We start from the raw sequence: 12,959 nt of genomic DNA on the forward strand, positions 1-12,959 counted from the left end.
CCTGGATGTCAAACAAGTTTTAAGATTAAGATCATTGCCTCCCAAGCTCAGAGGGTGGACACTGATAACAAATTGCCCTGTTAGGTTAGCAAAGCAAACTATTTTATTTTTTAAACTCAGATCTCAACCTGTATTGGCATCATAACAATTACAACAATGTTGTGAAGGTTTCTTTTTACCATCTGATAAACATAACGAAAGTGAGATGTTTATCCGTTCTTGACGGGAGACTGAAACTAGTATGTGCATTTCTTACAAACAGACTAGACTGCTGTAATGTGCTCTTCATTGGTCTCCTTAAAATTCACCGGCTTAAGCTTGTTCAGAAAACCACCTGGCTTGCCTATTAATGGGCAAATAACTATAAATAAATATCTATGAAAACTGTTCTGCACAGAAGAAAAAGATCAATAAAAAAATAAATGCAGAAAAATACATAAGTATTTACAATTTTTTGTAAAGCTTACAGATTTGAAATCCAATGAGAGACTTACAGCTCACAGATTTAGTATGTATTGGAAAGCCAAAATGTGATTCACTTGGTTTCAGCTCCAGTCTCACCCCTGGAGCACTACCCAGGGCAAAGAAGAATGAGCAGTGCTCACAATGGTACGTCTCCGAGCCAAGGCAGTGAAATTAGGGCCCGCCCCAGCAGTGCAAACATAATGAGGAACAGCTCGGCCTGGCAAACAAACACAAACACGCCCCGGAGTGTCATCCAGACCTGGCAAACGGCGGAGAGAGGTGTGGCCCTTTTCCTTTTCACACGGGCAGACACAAGAGACGGCATTTCCCATTGGTTCTCTGAGAACCTTTCATTCTGAAAGGGCCATGGTTGGAATCGCTGAAGTCTTATTGCACAGCTTTGTGAGGGCACATGTGACGCACCGAAAATCAAGCTAAAGGTTTAATTCACAGGCGCTTATCACCTTTTCACACGGAGCTTAAAAATTTATCTTTCGCCTCAGTTATGCATGTTACTTTATACGGCATGGCTTTGTTGGGCTTCTAATCCATGTTTTCTGACAATATGCTGTATGTGGCTTAACACAATTATGACAAACGGATCTGGTTCCACTATCATTCCAAAAATACATTTTCAATCCTCAGGTAGTAAGCATCGGGCGAGGAAAAATACAACATACAAAAGCAGCTTAACACATTTGCGCTATTCAAAACACTGTTGCCACGGCGCTATCCAAAGATCTTCTCTTCCCCCCCTCGACCATAATTCAATCTGGGATCAGAGACTTGGTTTCTGTCACAAGACGGACTTCAGATGAAAATATGAGTCATGAGAGACAAGGCTTCATTCATCTAGATATGGCTGACAGTCACTTTTTATGAATCCGGCTGAAATTCTTCATCCTATCTGTATTGATGTGGGCCTAAATAATGCACGTTTATTCCTGAAACAGGTGTGAGGGTGTGGTGTGCCAATGTCATGAGGCATTTTGTTTACCTCAAAATCCTAACAGCTAAAAGATATCCCATAATATATCAAACAGGCCTAATATTTGAACAGTCAAAGCTCCCTGCTCCCAGAAGCTGCTTTGGCCTTAGGTTTGTGAGCATGTTAAAAATCACCCGCCAAATACGATCTGGAAACCATTGAAATTTTTAGGGGAAAAAATACATAATTCATGCCCAAAACAGTAAATAGTCAAAAGAAAAATGGAGTCCAAAGTAGGGTATGGCACTGGGCCAGATGAACTACAGTAGCATGGTCAATGTCACCCCTGAGAGAGAAAGAATGTGAGCGTGAGAGAGATAGAGAGACAGGGAGAGAGGAGACAGAGAGAGAGAGAGAGAGAGAGAGAGAGAGAGAGAGAGAAAGAGAGTGAGAGAGCGAGAGAGAGGGAGAAGGAGAGAGAGAGCACCAGGTGTCAGAGGAATGTCACATAACAATGTATTGCGAAGGGGCGGAGAAGAGTTTCAGCACACAGGCCAAGCCAGGAACAGTGCTGTCCAGGATATTCCAAGCAAAACTTCCGCTCACCATGCACGCAAGAGACAGCAACCCAGCACTCTGTCAAACGCACTACAGACCCCAGCTGCAGCACAGGGTACATCCGACAGTTCAGGAGAAACCAGGGGCCTTCTCAAGATCAGGGGAAAGGCTGCTTATTGAGGACAGCACAGCCAGCTGTTGTCAGGGGGAAATACATTACGATGTGAAGCACACTCATGTGAAGTAACTGGCATGCGATTGATAAACCCGCCCACAGCAGTCTACTGTACAACTATCTTGTACAAGTGTAAACATCCAAGGTTCTCCTATGAAATAAGTGTCACACTGTCGACTACAACTAGCACAGCATAGCTAGCACAGAGGAAGACCGTTCATATGCAGGCTTGACTGGTATCTATGGGCGCCCAAATGACCAGCAGGGGTCAAGAGACAGGAATGCATGCGGAACCCTATCCCACCAAATGCGCCAAATGTTCCCTGGCCTACAGGATCGCCTGCGGAGCTACCAGCCAATCGGGAAAGGCACGGTGCGGATTCGTGCAGCATGCAGTGCTTTAACGGAACGAGCGCCCAGGTTTGACCAGAGGCAGGGAGGCTCATCCACGCACCACAGTGCAGTGACTTAACGGAACGAGAGCTTCGTGGCACTCTGCCATGTTTACATTGATTACTGTGATTTGAGACGCGGAAGTACGCTGATGTTTCCCATGGCTGAAACGCCTGCCTGCTCATGTGGAGCTGGCAGCTGGTGGCGTCTGCAGAGAGGCGTCAGACGGCACACCTGTACGAACCCGACCGTGACCGAGGGCGGTCGACACGTTTAGGCTGAGCTGGGGCGACCCTGTGGCCTGCCACCTGCCCGCTTTTACCCCTCAGTGTTACAACAGTGTCTGAAACAAATCTGAATCCCTAATATGACTAATCCTGCATGCACATGACACGTACCACAGCGGCGAGAGGATGAAAATAGACAAAGGGGCTATTCCATACTCAGGAACATCGTGTGATCTGACCGTAAACCTCAGAAGCAAATACAGGTTGCTCTTCAGTTTTTGTTCCTCAATTACTGGAGGTGTGCACACATCCACTTTTGTAAATAAAAGTACCATGATCTACTGGACTATGACCGACAAGGCACAATTAACAACCAAAATGTAAACTCACCTAAAATACACAAACAACATTTTCCTGAAATTTTCCTTCTGGGAAAAGTGTTATCTACATGGGAACAAATGTGTGGGAGAGAAGTGTGGACTGTCAGGACCATATCTGAGTGTAGCATGAGATGCTAACAAGAGAAAGAGACAAGCTGACAGCTACGTAACTGAGCCCTTCAACCTTAGACAACAAGCAAGGTAAGAGGTCTGAAAACAGCCAAGCCTCCAGGGAAATTGCAGTCACTTTTTCTTTCGGTGATTTTTTGCAAACTCAAAGGAATCCACAATTTTTTACTTTTTTTTTAAATACAATACTACAATGCTGGAAAAAAAACATATGGACGTGTTCCAAGCCAATCCTGCATCCTGCATTTCCAGGATAAAGGGCGTCGGTATTGCAGACTCAGCCAATGGAGCGAATGTGCTTTACGATTTCCTTCATAGAAAGCGTGCATTAGACGCACAGGGTGGAGAATTTAGCCAACGGTCCGTAGATTCATCAATCTGAACCTGCCACATTAACCAATGCGCTGCTCAAACAAGGAACCACTTTCACTAGGACTGCCAGCTACTCCAATTGAATGATTACAGTAATGCACAGGAATCTACTATAAACGTCACTGCTCTGAAAGTTTGATTGCTTTACTTTCACCAAACAAGCAGTGTAGCATGATGGTTACAGAACTTGCAAGTCTAGAGGTCATAGGCTCAATTCAAGGTGGGCGACCGCCTTTGTAACCTTGAGGAAGGTATTAGACCGGAATTGCTTTAGCAGCCATACAAACAGACTGGATGTAAAAGGAACTCAAGCGGTACATGTTGCTATAGATGACTGTGCAAGTTCCCTGCCAAAAATATACTTCCTTTTAAGACAAGTCTTGTATTTTCAGGGGGTTATTTCACATTGGACAGACCACAGTCTCACACATAAAACAAACATAAATCATGCATGGAGTCACATTCCAGTGGGGAGAAATTCTGTACTTTGAGCTCCACTGTGCTGAATGCAGTCCTCAGCCTGTCTGGTCTCCTTCTAGGCTCTGAGAAACTGTAAAACACATTTCAGACGGTAGATGTATAATGCAGGTGGTAGTCTAATACTGCACTGCACAGCAGGAAGCACGATCGAAGCAAGGGGAAGCTGCAGCTGTCAATTAAAAAAGTCCGCTTTTCAATTCCTAAATTCTTCTGGACCACTTCTGTGTTACGTAGGTGAGACAAAGACTGCTAAGACTGAACAGGCCATTTGTCACCCTGGTTTGTCTTCATTCATCCCAAGGCACTAGTGGTATGAACTTGACTGTTGCACAGAGCTGCAACCTCCATGTTGTGACCCGACAATGTCGCTGCACTGTCTTAGGATTGGTCTTTCTAACATTGCTGCGGTGTTATGAGAATGTTGTTTTTACTGGGCAAGGCAGGGATGTGGACATCCCAAACTTTAGACCCGATATCTGGCCTCATGCAGAAGCCCTTCTCTCTGAATTTTGCTCGGTATTTTAGTATCACAAAGAGCCGATAAACGAACAGTTCAAGACATGCAAGGAATGCAGCCTGGTCCAAATTTGGAGTTGTGTTTTTTGTTTTGTTTGTTTGTTTCTGTTTTTTTTAAACGTCGTCGGTGCTGGGGCCATTTTCCGGGTGACCGACAAGAATTCCTGGCTCGCCGATGTTACATCGTAGGGCGCGGCCCCGGGGGCCTCTGGAAGAGAGGCGATGGAGAAAGCACAGTCCCCACAGCACCCCAGAAAGTCAGAGCCACTTGCGCCGACTCCGGAAACGGCCTGTGAGGGCAGCTTGTTTCGGGCTGGGCCCCCGTACCACCGAGACTACAACGGGACCAATATGCCCACTGCAGGGTCCGGCTTATTCAGACTGTATCTGCCCCGCTGTGTGGAAGAGAGCGAGAGAAAGAGAGAATTTCATGGGGTCGCATGATTTATGTAAATGAGGTGGCGGGCGGACAAAAGGCCGTCTGTGACCATGGCCGCTCTCCCGCCCTTTGTGCCGGGAGAATGCGGCTCTCTGGATAACGGCGCAAAAAAATGATTACTTCACTTCATAACTCCGGTGGCAATTTTAGACTGAAAATTCATGCAACCGCAGTTCTATAATTACTCCTCATCGCCAAAAGCGAAAACTGTGACTGAAAAGAAGACGTGGAGACAATGGCGTCTTCTGATTCCCAAGGAGTTCCCACGTCACAGTTTAATGAATTCATACACGGATGTGGGACCAGAAATGCAACCTTAACCACTGTTTCTCAGGAACACTCTTGCTAACCCAAGAGCCCTTGAGCTGACATTTGTGGTGTGAGTGAGTAAGACAATGTGCAACTTCCTCCTCACAAGATAATTAGACTTTTGTCTAGGTCACAACCCACCAACAAAGAGGAAAAGTACTGACAGCTATTTCCACCTTTCTTGCACCCAAAATAAACCACCTTTATCTGACATGATTAAAACTCTGGTATGTCACCAGGGACAGAAAACATCAAACTACCACTGCCTTGACCCACATGACTACATCCTGCTGGGCTACTCGTACACAATTTTCACAAGCCACACAATCTAAATGGGATGGCTGTGTGAATTAGTTAACTCTAAACATATGGAACATTTGAAGCAGCTTGATGTGTTCTGTGCATGCTCAAAAAAGCTCTTAAAGGCAAACTAAATTCTTTAACACTGATATAACGTATAATGAGAGTCACAACGTATTTGGCAGCAGACTACTTTGACTTTCACAGACAGAGTATAGGCAAAAAGCTTTTTAAATGATTAATCACATTTTGTAAGGTTTAAAATGCCTTGCTTAATGCAATATTGATTTCCTGACAGCATTTCTGCTTAGAACTGTCTCCTAATGAGCAGCTTTTTGGGGCCCGAAAATGACTTCTGTTGCATAAAACCTTCTGAATGCACAAAGCGAGCGGAAAAGCAAGAGTCAATATCCCAGGAGCTACGAAACGTCTGCACTCCAGAGCAAAGTTTGGTGGAGTCGACTTTGTGCCCACCTCCTAGACCTGCACGGACTTGACACTGGACCCTCACAGAGACCGGTATCTCTTATCTAAATCGCTGCCCCCACACACACACACAACAAGCAACCACTCCTGACGACGAGGAAACAGATGCCTAAAGCGCAGAAAAATGACAAAATGGCTGTCATTCCTTCCTGCGCTTAACTCCGAATGATGGGCGGTGCTGCATTAGTGCTGGTTTTCAGGAACATTAGCGGCTTGGCAAAGACAGAAAGCCAAACAAAGCACTGCCTTGGACTCTAATGCAGATATGTTTGTTTTAGCAATAAACTGCAGCCTGGACAGCTGTTTCTTAAATCACTATTAATTAAAGGCAAATGGCCACAGAGCTTTGATAGACAATTTGCAGGAAATGCTCCATATTTGGTGAAAAAATAGAACTTGGCCAACCTAATCCAGGAGACTTCAGCCAGCAGTTCACACAGAGAAAAGCTCCAGCATTACGCAAATATTTTTAAAGGCACTGGTTCTACACGAAGATTCCTCGAGGATAAGATTTAGCTTAGCAAGACAAACATTTTTACAAAACATACATGTAAGAAGCATGATGTCTGCGCAATAGACTGAACTAAAAACTCCAACAATTCCTATATAAGTAAGTCAATTTACCATTTGCCATATATAAATACAAAGCAGAAGGCAAGTGAAAGGTATACTATTTATAATTCTCTGGAGAGAAGCCATCAGTGCTCTGTAATCTGCCGTAAGGACAGAGCAGGCTGGGGTACAGTGGCAGCAGAATACAGCGACAGTCCTTGGCAGGCGTGTGAATTTGAGGTCCACGGGGGAGAGAGGTCTTGGCTTCAGGCCAGAGGACCCCTCCAGCGGTCCTCAATGACCTCACACACACACACACACACACACACACACACACTAACCCCTGCCACCTGCCCCCCGAGCAGCTCTCCGACGACCGCTCCACAGAAACAAAGCCCCTAAATCCAGCGGGGATCTTCATTATCCAAAGCAGGGCCCCCTAGACTTGGTGTCTTATGAAGCTATATCCTGCCAGCCAGTGTCTTCCTCCAGCGTGGTGGCTGCAGAAAGCCTCAGGGATGAAAAAAGGAATGTGATTCACATGAACCACGGTTCAACTCCGTGTCAAAGGGTTTCTGCACAACGTGGACTGAGGGAACAGTAGTGTTGGGGTAGCACAGGGCTGCCCAACCCCCGTTCCTGGAGATCTAACGTCCCGTTTTCATTTCAAACCTAATTTGGCATGCCAGGTTATGCTGAATGAGGTGTGCTTTGTTAGTGTTGGAGCGAAAAACGTACAGGATGGTAGATATCCAGGAACAGGGTTGGGCAACCCTGTGTTAGATGTTAGTTGCAACAGCAGGGAGCATATTCTGTAGGTTCCTACACTCCACAAATGAAGAATATGATTTCTGCTTCAAAACATTCCTGAACTTAAATTAATTAGTGTGGCATGCAGTGTGGCTGTTCCCTGGTTCCCTGGAAGACTTAACATTATTATGCACGGCGAGTAACAGCCTGGACATCCTGCTTGTAGCCCTGCCACTGGACTGCTTCTTTTTTCGGCCACAGCTGCTTGCATTGTTGCACGATTGCACACAAAGTTGGGAGAAAGCCCAGAAACTGCACTGGGGAGGAAACGTGTGAAAGAAAGCTCACCGTCGTACGGCTGAGCTTAAGCGCTCACTTTAGCGTGTTTGCATTACGTTGTGCGTGAAAGATTCATGAGTAATTAGGCCCTCATCAGGCAAAAAACCTGCTTTCTCCTGCTTTTATTGGGTGGAAAGACACATTCCTGGTTCACTACCTTAAACCCAACACAGATTTATCAACAGAGCCCTACTGGTGTAAGTCCACTAGGCTATATGACGTTGCTTACTATGACAAGACATTTTTACAATGCTTTTTCAGGTACATATAAGAAAATATCTGAATAGTAATTATTATTAAGTGTGTTAAGTGTAAACACTTTCGGGCTTTGTAAGCCCTGTAAGAACGTCTGTACAAGTGCAGCTAACGTCTTTATTTGCGTAAATAAACAACAGCTATGCCACAAGGCGAGCCGAGATGCTATCACATGCCGAGACGGCCGAGGCTGGCTCAGGCACAGACCGAGGGAGGAATGCGTGTACGTCTGCTGTGTGACGGGAACGCTACAACGTGCGGGCCTTAAAGGCGCAGGACTCATTGGGAAACGAGGGGAAGGTGTTTCGCGGGATGCCAGTCGAGCTGTGGGTGTTGTGAAGTCTCAAGCCCCTCCCTTCGGCCTGGCAGTCCCCTAGCAGTGCCGTCCGCAGCAGGAGGCCACAGAAATTTCCTGTGGTAACCGCTGCTCCTATCAGCCTCCAACACGCCCTGCCACTGCGGTCTGACCAGCAAAATGCAGCAAATGTCCTGGGGTTCAGTCTCGGTCCCCACAGTATGAGCAAGTCCCCCCCCCCCCGTCAGACTTCGGTCCTCATAGTGCCAGTATGTTTCCCCCTTTCACAGAGCTCAGTCCTCACAGTACCAGTGTGTGTGTCCCTGTCACACTGTCTGGTCCCTACAGTACTAGCGAGTCCCCCCTGTCACAGAGTTCGGTGCTCACAGTACCAGTGTGTGTGTCCCTGTCACAGAGTTCAGTCCTCACAGTGCCATTGTGTTCCCCCCTGTCACAGTGTCTGGTCCCCAGTACCAGCGAGTTTCCTCTGTTCACAGGGTCCAGTCTGGCCAAAGAGGTTAAAGTTTATCCTGTTCTGGTTGCTGATCAAGTTACCTAACCAGGCTTCCACCGGGAAATCTGCTGTTTAGCGCCGAGCCCTGTTCGATGGCCCTGGGAAACACATTTCCACACCTGCAGCCAGGTTGATTCATAGGCTGTCATCCAAGCAGAGGGTTATTACATAACTGCAGTCAGACCGGGAAGAAAGCTTAACATGGTTGCAGCCATGTGTCAGATTCTACCCAGACTGTGATAATCATTATAATTAGTATAATTTGAGTTCTTGGATCTTTATGATTTTCATTTTCAAATTCTGACTTGCCCCAAATTTTCAGCAATGAGCTTTTGATCAATTTGACCTAAACCAGGATTAATCAGATCTGCCTGTTGAAAACAGCAGTACTGCTGATTTTCTCTTCTACCTGCCGAATAGCTGGCTAATTAATGTGACCGATTAGCAAGCGATTCCATCGCCCAGGATTCCCATGTCCAAATCATTTCCTCATTACAGGAGCAGATTTAAGACCAGTGGTACTACTTCAACTGGCCTTGAGGGTCAGATTTGAGGGTTGCTGCCCTTGACCCTTGAGAGACCATTTTGCCCATACGCATGTTTTTGGAACTGTACTTATCCTCAGAGTCCCTTTGCTGAATCCTTTCCAGTAAAACCGAATCAGGGCCTACAGCCTGCCAGCACAACAACCAGACCTACAGGGAACTGGATAAAAGGGGCTTAAAATGCTTATCCATGTGGAGGAAGACCACCTCAGTCTCCCTCCAACTCCCCAGAATTTGCCCAGTTCAGTCACCAGCAGCCGTTCCTGCAGAAGCAGAGGGGGAGGCATGCATGACTGAAAGGCATTAATCAGCAATCATGCTCACGTCCAAAAAAAAAAAGAGTTTAGTGGGAACAGAGGTGCAGAAACACACAGCTTCGGCAGGGGCAGGGCCGGTGGTACCGAACACTTGGCCGCACAGAACCGACACAGGCGCGCGGCGCTGACAGGTCGTTGTCGTGGATATGAAAGGGTCTGGTAGACCGGCGGTCGGCAGCATGGATCGGCTGTGAAGTGAAACCGCAGACAGGTGCTGCACCTGGAACAGGCCTTTGTACTCGAGGACCACGCGGTCCTGCGCTCCTCAATAAGAACACTGTCCGAGAAAACAATAGGCCTTGTTCTGCTAGTTTTATACCGAGAAGCTGTACTGTCTGGGAGGCTTCCCATCATGCCCGTGGCTTCAAGATGCCAGAAAACCACTGCTGGACACAAGATGCCAGGACACAATGCCCGTGGCACAATGGCCTTTCGAGAAGACTCCGACAAAGCAGTGGTACTTCAACAAGCCTTGAGGGTCAGATTTGAGGGTTGCTTCCCCTGACCCTTTAGTGACCATTTTTCCCATAAGCAGGTTTTTGGATATGCACTCATCCTCAGACAGTCTCCAGTCGCAGAATCCTTTTGGGTAAAACCGAATCAGGGCCTGCCAGCGCAACAACCAGACCTACAGGGAAGTGCATAAAAGGGGCTTAAAATGCTGATCCGTGGGGAAGAGGACCACCTCAGACTCTCGCCAACTCCACAGAATTTGGTCATCAGCAGCCTTTCGGTACAGACGGTACCACTGACAAACACGGTTATACTTGGCTATGATAAAATGGCCAGTTTGGAGATGTCTCGGTTGGGCGACTGCGCCAATAAAGACAAGACCGTCTGTTTACAGCAGGGAGGAGTCAGATTACCAGCAGTGCATGCTGGGAACACCAAATGGCCCCGTGTACAATTCACCAGGGCTGGGGAAGAGTGTGGAGTGTGTCCAACTGTGATTATCAGTAAGGGCTTGGGCTGGATCATTAAACTAACCTGATAATTATTGTCATAAAACTAGCCAGTATGACAATAATAATATAATATTATTTTCAATAGTCGTTTCATTGCATATAACGTTGTCTGCTTTCCTCAATCTACACAGGGCTCTACAGAGCTTCCATTTTAAGAACATTTGCACCTGAAATTTGTGCTGTGCTGATGTGCTGCTGACTGTAAAAATAATTTCTAAGCACATCAAGTAATTGGGATGAATTAGTGTGCCCCTATGTTTCAACTTAGGACCACATATGCTCCTTGGAGGAAATGTGAGAATGTAGAACCTAGCTTGCAAGCAGAGAACCACAGCACGGGGAGCCAATCACGACACAGGAACAGGCCTACGCAACAGCTTGCACACATACAGACAGAACAGCACTGAACACCCACGCCTGCTGAGCAAAAGATGCCACGATGAGCAGCTCTGAGAGTGACAGTCACTGTAAGGAGAGCGGAGCCTCCAAGGTCGAGGAAACTGTCATAAATGTTCATAAACTGATATAAAAAAAAAAAAAAGAAAGAACACTCACTCAGAAACTGCCTGTTTGATGATCCATATAAAAATAGCAAGTGTCCATTAGAAAGGCATTATGAGATGAACAGGTATACAATAAAGACAATAAAGTACATAGGTTGAGGTTTTCACGAGACACCTCAAACACATTTATTAACTGTGCTAGAAGCAGTTTAACGCGGTCAGGTTTCCCCGCAGGTTGCAGATCCCCTTTCAGTGTTCCCCCACAGATGCTGTGTTTCTTAACACACCGCGAGATCCACCCTTAAGCTTACTTTCAGAATTCATACTTCAGCCCACAAGACCTTTCGAGTGCTGTTCTTAGTCAACATCATTCAGTATCTCTGTAAACAACACACATAGGCTATTTACTCATGTTCTTACTAGCACCAGTGCTACAGGCCTAAAAGTGAAGCCCCAAGGAAACCCTGATCTTTATCCTTTCCTTTAGACTCCATGATTTGTTCATAGAGCAGAAATTCTAAGTTTGAACATACAAAGCAATTCCAAATCATTCTTGGATGGGCCACTTGCACTGTGCATCCAATTAAAATCTTTCCCTGGGAATTTTTCTCCAATGATTGCATAGTCATGAGATGCGGGCCTACATTTTAAATGACAGATGCACAGTGCACTGCAGATCGGTTCAGAGCAGCAGTGTACTGCCTGAGTTTCCTGAATCAGGGCTCTCTCAATGACCGCAGCCTTGCAGCGCACTTCAAAACCACGGTGACACAGCGGCTCTTCGCCATAGCAACGATAGGAAACATGGTTCTTCCCCCACCCCCAACCTCCTCCCCCCAGCCTCTGAAAAAAGCTCCTTCCTGCTGCCGGACTTGCTCACGGTGTTTCAGTTTGTTCACCTCTGCCTCCAACGCAGAGGACCCAAAAAACAAAACTGAAAGAACCCAGCGTGAGAGAGTCGACTGGACCGTCGGCTCGGATGCGTATCTGAGCGAGCTGGAATCCGAGCGGGTGGTTTCCCCTCGTGTCCTTCCTGTGAGCGTGCGCCTGCTGCAGCCGCCACTCACGGATTAAAGCATTAAGGAAATGGAGGCCAGGCCTGGATTTAGAAAAATACCGCCCTGCTTCCAGGCCTGGATTTAGGAAAACACCGCCCTGCTTCCAGGCCTGGATTTAGGAAAACACCGCCCTGCTTCCAGGCCTGGATTTAGGAAAACACCGCCCTGCTTCCAGGCCTGGATTTAGGAAAACACCGCCCTGCTTCCAGGCCTGGATTTAGGAAAACACCGCCCTGCTTCAAGGCCTGGATTTAGGAAAACACCGCCCTGCTTCCAGGCCTGGATTTAGGAAAACACCGCTCTGCTTCCAGGCCTTGATTTAGGAAAACACCGCCCTGCTTCCAGGCCTGGATTTAGGAAAATATCTCCCTGCTTTCTCCGGCAGGCCTGGAAGCAGGGCGGTATTTTCCTAAATCCAGGCCTGCCGGAGAAAGCCTAGCTCCAACACTCAAGAGGATGTGCATCTTTTCGCATTCCATGGACAATCTTTACAGTCTCGAGTGCAATAACGGCATGAAACTCAGCAACAAATAAGCAGACTTGGGGTTCCATTTTTAACTGCAATCTGTCTGAATGTTCACTTTTAATTGCATTTGGTTATGCCATTATCTTTCATGCCATGTTCTTTTCTCTCTAATTCGATGGTTTACATGCATTATTCAGTTTTATGTCGTGTTATGCACATACAGTACATGTTTTCAAGCTTTGT

At 46.6% G+C, this 12,959-nt stretch overlaps 1 protein-coding gene across 5 annotated transcripts in view; it reads right to left on the minus strand.

Annotated features, from left to right (window-relative positions):
• The window catches only part of sbf1 (SET binding factor 1), a 69,059-nt gene that overhangs the window by 46,975 nt on the left and 9,125 nt on the right, over window positions 1-12,959 (minus strand). The window lies entirely within an intron of this gene.

Source organism: Conger conger, chromosome 8, assembly GCF_963514075.1.
Source record: "Conger conger chromosome 8, fConCon1.1, whole genome shotgun sequence".
NCBI lineage: Eukaryota > Metazoa > Chordata > Actinopteri > Anguilliformes > Congridae > Conger > Conger conger.